Here is a 9,293-nt window from a genome sequence, read left to right as displayed (position 1 = left end):
TCTTCAGCTCGGACTCAAGGACATTCATCTCGACCTGAATCCAGACCCTCCCCCGTCACGTCGCCCTACAACACGATGTCGGATACATCGCAACGTCCCTCGCCTTCGAGTAATACTACTCTGTGACGCAGGTGCTACAAGCTGGAGTCTGGAAGCGCCTAATGACCTTCACAGCCCGCTTCCTGCAGGGCGTGACCCACAGGAGTTTCGATACGTTTCTATCGCTCTGTGGTGGCTACACAACAGCTGGTCTAACCTCAGGCTCCTTTTTGGACAGGTAGCAGAAGGTTGAGCGCATTGTTATCAGGTTTTAGTCTGCATGAACGAAAGAAGTATGTCTGGCCCTTACTTCTTTCTTCATTTTCCCCTCTACTGGGAAGCAGCATCCTGGTCTCTGCATAGCTGACCTCAAACCTCTGCAGGTAAACCATGCTTCCTTGTGTTCCGAGTATTGAGTCAATAGTGTCGCGTCCCCCATAACCTGACGAGGTGGTATTGGGAACGTCCTAACCCAGAGTTCCTTCTGGAACTCCAGGTCAACTGCCTAGGACGGGTCACACTTCTTCCTTCACACACAAGCTTATGTAGGCCACACGGTTCCTTGCGGAGCAAGGAACTTGTGAGGTGCAGGGACTCCTTTTCTCGAGTGCGACTCTCTCGGATTCCGAGTCCCCGGGTAAAGCCAAAGCCAGTATGGCTGGGGACTTTCCACCCTTCCCAAGGGGTAAGTCACCCAATGTAAATAGCGTGGTTTGTATTTCGGTTACAGAACAAATGACAAATTCGAAGATAATTTGTATTTTTCCTTACCATACAAACCTTAGCTATTTACATATATTTGGCCGCCAGCCCTGTCCCCCAAGACAAGTCCTACCTCTAAGTGAAAGTGGAGCATTCACCTGTGTGTGAGGGGGAGAGGGGTAGCTAGCTACCACTCCCCTACCGCCCCGTTAAATTCTAGGCTCTTGGTGCTGAGCGGTCGCACCTGCAGTTTCGCTCAAGGGGCTGGGCAACTGCAGGATCCCCTCTTCGGAGGATTGCTCTTTTTAGGTCACTGGCTGACCCGTCTCTTCTACGAAGTGTTTCTCTTTCGTTCGCGAGAGAGTACACTCATAGAGGCTCCTCTTCGGAGGACTCTTCTGCTGTTGTTGCTGTTGGTCGCCTTCGCCGTAAGGCTCATCGTCCGCTACGTCGTAAGGGCCTCCCATTTCCCTATAAGGGTGCTAAGAGGCGCCTTTTTGAATCTCCGTATGCAGCCTGCAACTCCTTCTTCTTGACCTTCCGTCCCTGGTGCAGATGGACAGCAGTCTGACCTCGTCTTCCGACGGGCAACGGTCTTCCGACGGGCAACGGTCTTCCGACGGACAATGGTCTTCCGACGGACATCGGTCTTCCGACGGACAACGGTCCCTTCAGGGCAAAGGGTTGCCTCCCACGGGGGTGCTTCCCTTGCGTGTCAGGGTTCCCCTGCGCGCCCTTCTGCTGTGTTCTCTCCTGCTCAGTGTTAGCGCACAGGCGCTCTCCTGCTCAGTGTTAGCGCACAGGCGCTCTCCTGCTCAGTGTTAGCGCACAGGCGCTCTCCTGCTCAGTGTTAGCGCACAGGCGCTCTCCTGCTCAGTGTTAGCGCACAGGCGCTCTCCTGCTCATCAGTGCTCTCCTGTTCGTCAGCGCTCTCCTGATGATCGTCGCTGCTGTTCCTGTTGGTTCCTGTTACGCGCCCTATGCGCCCACATTCACCCGCGCAATCTAGAACTTCGGTTCAGGTCTTGGACAAGGACTCTTCTTCTACGCACAGGGTTCCACGCGTTGCCTTCTGCTCGCCAGCGATCACCATCTCGCCAGCGACCACAGACGCGTCAACGTTCGCCTGCTCGTCAGCGATCTCCTGCGCGTCAATGATCGCCATCGATCTGTCACGCGTGTCAGGTCCCCTGGACACCATCGGTAGCGATCTAGCGCTCGCCTGCTGTGGACCACGATCTCCGGTAGCTGAGTCTTGCAGTAGATCTTCCTCCTGCTCTCCAGAGCTCACCTTTACTTCTGTCCTTCTGTGCGCCAGCTTTCTTCAATCGCCAGCGCACATTTGCGTGCCCTTTCCTGCCACGCACCAATGGACGCCAACAGTTTTTCCTGACCATCCAGGATCGCTTGATTAACAGCTTGCTTCAGCGCTCACCTTCCCGATGCACCTGTGCTCCTTCTGTTTAGCGCGATGCTCGCTAACCATCCCTAGTCTCTTACGCGTTAGCGATCGCCTACGCGCCCGCGCGATTCTTCGCCTGCGCGCTAGCGTTTTGTTAACGCACCACCGCTTACCAACGCACCGTCACTTGCCAACGTGCCATCGCTTGCCGACGCGCCATTGCTTGCCAATGCGCCTTCACTCGCCTACGGGCCATCGCTCGCCAAGACGCGCCATCGCTCGTCAACGCGCCATCGCCCGCCTACGCGCCATCGGTCTCCCGACCCCCTGCGCTCACCCGCGCGACCACCCGCCCACGTGCTCGCGCGACCACATGCCCACATGCCCACGCGCATGCGCTCCAATGTTCGCCCGCGCGCGAACCAGCGGTATTCCATCGCGTGGACCAACAGCGTTCCGTCGCGCGAACCGACGGTGTTCCGTCGCGCGAACCGACGGTGTTCCGTCGCGCGAACCGACGGTGTTCCGTCGCGCGAACCGACGGTGTTCCGTCGCGCGAACCGACGGTGTTCCGTCGCGCGAACCGACGGTGTTCCGTCGCGCGAACCGACGGTGTTCCGTCGCGCGAACCGACGGTGTTCCGTCGCGCGAACCGACGGTGTTCCGTCGCGCGAACCGACGGTGTTCCGTCGCGCGAACCGACGGTGTTCCGTCGCGCGAACCGACGGTGTTCCGTCCACGAACCGACGGTGTTCCGTCCGCGAACCGACGGTGTTCCGTCGCGCGAACCGACGGTGTTCCGTCGCGCGAACCGACGGTGTTCCGTCGCGCGAACCGACGGTGTTCCGTCGCGCGAACCGACGGTGTTCCGTCGCGCGAACCGACGGTGTTCCATCGCGCGAACGTCGGCTCGTTTCCTGCAGTATCCATTGCTCACCTACGGGTCATCGCTCGCCTGTGAACTTTCGGATTCCGACCACCAGCTCTCGCCCTTCCTACCACGCTCGCCCTCCTTCTGCGCTCCCTCGCGCACTTTCGTCTGCACTCCTGCGTGCCCGCGCATGGGCGCTTCCACGTTCGGCCACGCGCAAACCATTGATTTACCATCGCGCGAGCGCCAGGGCGATTGCGACCGCGATTCCCGTCGGGGTTTCGCAACATGGCCAGCCTGGCGAGTCTTCTGGAGCGTATTTCTAGAACACGGTCTTCACCCCGTAAACGCAGAGCATGGCACATGCATGAGCAGGAAGAATCTTCAGGGAGGTCTGAGCAACATTCTTCTTTCCAGTACCTGGGTTTGCCCTTCCTCGTCATTCCCTGGAAGGGTCTTGCCAGGGAGCTTTCCGTTCGAGATTTCTCCGTCGGGCAAGGTGTGACTGGTTTACCCCTTCCTCTTCTCCATCTCGTGGAAGGGGCTTACCAGGTCCTTTCCCTCCTCGGTTGTGACCCGAGGTTTTGTACAAGGAAGCTCCAGGAAGGTCATGGGTACTTTCCTCCTCTCGGGCTCAAGCACCTTGGTGTTTCGTCGCCAAGTTTCGCACTTGCGGGCAAGCTCGAGGTTGGACCATCTAGACGCAGTGACCGAGGGCTTCCTTTCGAGTGTCTCCTCCGTGGATGTCGACAAGCTCAGACACTCTTCCATCCTTGAGAAGAGCTTGTTTATGCCCAAGGACACGGACATGGACAGCGGTTGTGCGGAGGAAGTCGACTTCCGTTTTCACTCCTCCAAGGAGCTTTCTTCCAGACCCTGCAGGCCTCCAGCGCCTCTTCTTTCAGCCTCGTCGGCCTAAGTTATCGGACCTGCTACGGCAGCTAAGACAAGGTGTCCAGTAGCAGTCCCCTCCTGTCAGGGACAGGTAGCATGGGAAGCTTTCCTGGGGGGGGGGCATATTCCTAGAGGGAGCGGCAGAGTTCACAAACTCTAGGATTGGCAACCCCCCCTTGCAGGTCTCACGCTGGGAGGATGCCTAAGGTTACTCATCCGGATAACAGCTTCCCGATGCCGATTCCTGCACGATCTCCGTGATCAGCCAAGGATATCGCGCCTCGGTCTCACCATCTCTCCGTCTCTGTCAGCGAATTCAGTGTCAGTGAACCTCTATGCCATGGGGTCGGCAAGAGTTTTGCCCATTTGGGCAGAATGATCCATGCCTTAGGAGAAGGTCCTCCATAGGATCGTCGACGGCTTCACCCCCCGGCTTCTTCAGTCGATCCTTTCTCTTAGGAAAGCATCTGAGACGGGAATTCCGTAGTCGACCTCTCAGCTCTATTCAAGTTTGCCGAACAAACTTCGTCCAGCGTGGAACAGAAGAATCGATCAGACTGGTAACGAGGCGGCGGGACTCCTTAGGCCCTGGATCGGAAGGACGGGTACTTCCAGTTTCCATTCCATCCATCTTCCAGGAAGCTCTTGGAATTCAGCCTAGACTTAAGATGCGGTGGGGCGATCCCGCCGCGGCATCGCAGGTTTTTCCCCAGAGAACTCTCCCTGCTTTCCTCATGGCCGCTCAGGAGCAGGCTTCCGCCTCCTTCGCCTTTTGGAGGTCTGGTCAACTCCGATATTATTATTATTATTATTATTACTATCCAAGCTACAACCCTAGTTGGAAAAGCAAGATGCTATAAGCCCAGGGGCTCCAACAGGGAAAAATAGCCCAGTGAGGAAAGGAAATAAGGAAATAAATAAATGAAGAGAACAAATTAACAATAAATCATTCTAAAATAAGAAACACCGTCAAAACAGACATGTCATATAATAAACTATCAACAACATCAAAAACAAATATGTCATAAATAAACTATAAAAAGACTATGTCCGCCTGGTCAACAAAAAAACATTTGCTCCAACTTTGAACTTTTGAAGTTCTACTGATTTAACCACCCGATTAGGAAGATCATTCGACAACTTGGTCACAGCTGGAATAAAACTTCTAGAGTACTGCGTAGTATTAAGCCTCGTGATGGAGAAGGCCTGGCTATTAGAATTAACTGCCTGCCTAGTATTACGAACAGGATAAGAATTGTCCAGGGAGATCTGAATGTAAAGGATGGTCAGAGTTGTGAAAAATCTTATGCAACATGCATAATGAACTAATTGAACGACGGTGCCAGAGATTAATATCTAGATCAGGAATAAGAAATTTAATAGTCCGTAAGTTTCTGTCCAACAAATTAAGATGAGAATCAGCAGCTGAAGACCAGACAGGAGAACAATACTCAAAACAAGGTAGAATGAAAGAATTAAAACACTTCTTTAGAATAGATTGATCACCGAAAATCTTGAAAGACTTTCTCAATAAACCTATTTTTTGTGAAATTGAAGAAGACACAGACCTTATATGTTTCTCAAAAGTAAATTTACTGTCGAGAATCACACCTAAAATTTTGAAAGAGTCATACATATTTAAAGAAACATTATCAATACTGAGATCCGGATGTTGAGGAACCACCGTCCTTGACCTACTTACAATCATACTTTGAGTTTTGTTAGGATTCAACTTCATACCCCATAATTTGCTCGGGTTCGACTTCTTCAACGCCGGGACAAGCTTCCGGGTCCTTACCATGGGTGAGGGATCATGGTAATTTGCTAGGAGCCTTCTCTACTTCTGCCTCAACATATGGGGTACCTAGCCATGATATTGAGTCAACGGCCTTACCACGTTGTAAACACCGCTTCTCGTCCGATCAGCGAAGTTAAGCAACGTTGGGCTGGTCAGTACTTGGATGGGTGACCGCCTGGGTACGCCAGATTCTGTTGCCGCCTCCTCCGAGCCTTCCCTTCAGTTGACTGTGGCAAGGCTGAGGAGAGTCGCAGTACCTGTTCTCAGTCAAGCAGAGCTTTCAGCCCTACCTTGGAACGTTTCCTGGGTCTCTTTTCCTCATTGACCCATCTAAAGTCCCGAACGGTCGCCTCAGGATAAGTTCCCTGTGGGGTGGCCCAAGTTCCGGTGGTATCAAAGCAACGATTAACCGGACTTTCTGGCCCCTGTGGGACCAGCGGAATGTTTAGACCTGCAATGGGTGTTGACCTGTGGAACCTCTTGATGGGAGTAGGTATTCTCGTCCTTTCCCCACAAGGGGGGGCACATGTTCCGGTTCAGGCCTATGGTCAGGACCTGAAGGAGACCTCTCCATCATTCAGGCAGGCTTAGGGGCCCTAGTCTGGCCCCTCTACAGATCTTACAGTTCCTGCTGAGTTGCTCCGTGCGCGACGACTTCATGGTACTGGCGTATTCCAACCAGCAAGGGACGCATTTTCATACCTTCGCATCTTGCAGTAGAGATACTGAGATGATCCGAGGTCCTCTCTATACCTCTATCGGCTCGCTCATTCCTGGCAGAGGAATGTTCTCTCCAACGATCTGGGCAGAGCCTCGCAGATAGAGGGTACCTGGGGGTCTTTGGCCTTAAGTAGCCGGCAAGTCCTGGCCTGGCGGACCTGATCGCGACAGCCTGGAACTTCAAGCTTCCGCTGTTCTTCCCCCCAGTCTCAGACCCCAAGACTCTTTGGCAAAATGCTTTCCGGTGATGGTGGGACAACATCGACGCCTGCGTCTTCCCACCATTGTTGTCTGTTGAGAAAGGGTCTCAACGAGACCAGGTTGTCTGTCAACCTTTCGATGGCCCTGAGAGCTCCACTGTGACTATACGCAGAACGGTTTCCGGACCCTCTGCTTCCCCTGACAGAACTCCCGGGAGAGCTTCTCCCACGGCACAGGCTACTCTAACAACCACACTACAACATCTTTCACGAGCTGTGGCATCGCTTCGGCTTCGCGCCTGGAGACACTACGCCGCCTCCTCAAGAAGAGACAACCCGCTACAGTCGCGGAGCGGAGGTCGCTTCACCTGCGATAGTCATCCGCAGGGGTCTACCAGGCGAAGTGGAGAGTCTTCTGTGGTTGGTGTCGTGGGAGAGATACCTCTTCCCTTGAGGCCTCTTCTCCAGCAGTAACGGACTTATTGCTTTTCGGCGGGAGGAAACTCCTTTCCGCTCTCGGCAATGAAGCCTGTCGCTCAGCCTTTCTCTGGCCTTCAGGCTTAAAGGAACAGACTTTTTCCTTCCTGCTGGACCTTTCTTCGCTCATGCGAAGCTGCGAACGTCCCTGCCCCCAGTCGGAGTGAGACCTCCTCCATGGAGCATGGTTCGGACTTTTAGTCCCTTAAGAGATCTTCTCAAGAACCATTACGTCAGGCCCTTGATCGTATTCCGTCTTGGGGGACGGTGCTCCTGCTCAGTCTGGCCTTGGCCATTGTGTAAGCAATCTTCTTGGTCTCGTACGACTCCGCCCTTTCTAAGGAATAGGGCAAGGCAACATTCAGGTTCGCTCCTGAGTTGTTTGCTAGACTCAGAATCTTGGGGTCCCGGCCCTTCGGTCCAGCTCCTTCAAGATTTCGAGGCACCATTCTGTATCAGATGACCCAAACCTTCTCCTTCTTGCCAGTAAAGGAATCGAGGGGTTATCTTTGGGAACAGCTGCAGTTTGTCCTCACGTGCAGCCGGGTTGGGAGCACAGGAAGGACACAGAGGAGAGTCTCGAGTATACCTCTTCAGCTCGGACTCAAGGACATTCATCTCGACCTGAATCCAGACCCTCCCCCGTCACGTCGCCCTACAACACGATGTCGGATACATCGCAACGTCCCTCGCCTTCGAGTAGTATTACTCTGTGACGCAGGTGCTACAAGCTGGAGTCTGGAAGCGTCTAATGACCTTTGCAGCCTGCTTCCTGCAGGACGTGACCCACAGGAGTATCGATACGTTTCTATCGCTCTGTGGTGGCTACACAACAGCTGGTCTAACCTCAGGCTCCTTTTTGGACAGGTAGTAGAAGGTTGAGGGCATTGTTATCAGGTTTTATTCTGCATGAACGAAAGAAGTATGTCTGGCCCTTACTTCTTTCTTCATTTTCCCCTCTACTGGGAAGCAGCATCCTGGTCTCTGCATAGCTGACCTCAAACCTCTGCAGGTAAACCATGCTTCCTTGTGTTCCGAGTATCGAGTCAATACTGTCGCGTCCCCCATACCCTAACGAGGTGGTATTGGGAACGTCCTAACCCAGAGTTCCTTCGGGAACTCTAGGTCAACTGCCTAGGACGGGGTCACACTTCTTCCTTCACACACAAGCTTATGTACGCCGCACGTTTCCTTGCGGAGCAAGGAACTTGTGAGGTGCAGGGACTCCTTTTCTCGAGTGCGATTCACTCGGATTCCGAGTCCCCGGGTAAAGCCAAAGCCAGTAGGGCTGGGGACTTTCCACCCTTCCTAAGGGGTAAGTCACCCAATGTGAATAGCGTGGTTTGTATTTCGGTTACGGAACAAATGACAAATTCGGAGATAATTTGTATTTTTCCTAACCATACAAACCTTAGCTATTTACTCATATTTGCCCGCCACCCCTGTCCCCAAAGACAAGTCCTACCTCTAAGTGAAGTGAAGGAGTTCACCAGTGTTTGAGGGGGGGAGGGGTAGCTAGCTACCACTCCCCTACCTCCGGTAACTAGCGCGGGGGGTAATACACCCTCGTTAAATTCTACCCTCTTAATGAGAGAATGCCTTGATGAAGTCATTGAGCTTCAGCACGGCATTTCATTCCCGTGCTGAATCTTGGTGACGGGCAAGAGGGCTCTCGAACTTCGGGAAATTGCTCCCCCAGTTCGAATCTAAATTTCTCTCTTTCATCTTTTTCTTCTGCTTAATATTACTTCGACCTTCTCTTAATTTTATCAACTTTCTTTCATCTTGCTGTCCTATCTCTATGATTATTATTTTTCTTAGTTATATATATATGTAGATGTATGCATATATATATATATATATATATATATATATATATTTATTGTATTTGTTCATTTATTTATTTATCTATTTTTTTTTTCTATTTTATTTAAATGGCGTGGATATTTCCACATTCGTTATTACTGCCTGCTTAGATGAATGGGAGAAGGGATCACGGTTGGGAGGTATTCGCATTCAAAGCTATATATGAGAGTATTGGATGATCTCAGCCATCCCAAAGATGGTTTGGACCTTTTTGGCGGAACTACTCTCAAGGGTTGGGTCATCGGAATCCAGGGGGATCCAATCCTTGAGGTGGGACTCTTGGCTTTTGGCCGGAAGCCCATCATTACAGATATGGGGAGGATG

General features: G+C 52.5%; 1 pseudogene; it reads left to right on the top strand.

Moving 5' to 3' along the window:
* Window positions 1-5,788: 5,788 nt before the first annotated feature.
* On the top strand, window positions 5,789-5,906 carry LOC137622125 (5S ribosomal RNA; annotated as a pseudogene).
* The last annotated feature ends 3,387 nt before the right edge of the window (window positions 5,907-9,293 follow it).

Source organism: Palaemon carinicauda, chromosome 28 (genome assembly GCF_036898095.1).
Source record: "Palaemon carinicauda isolate YSFRI2023 chromosome 28, ASM3689809v2, whole genome shotgun sequence".
Classification (NCBI taxonomy): Eukaryota; Metazoa; Arthropoda; class Malacostraca; order Decapoda; family Palaemonidae; genus Palaemon; species Palaemon carinicauda.
Note: the sequence above shows the minus strand (reverse complement) of the source record. Positions and strands in the feature narration are given on the sequence as shown.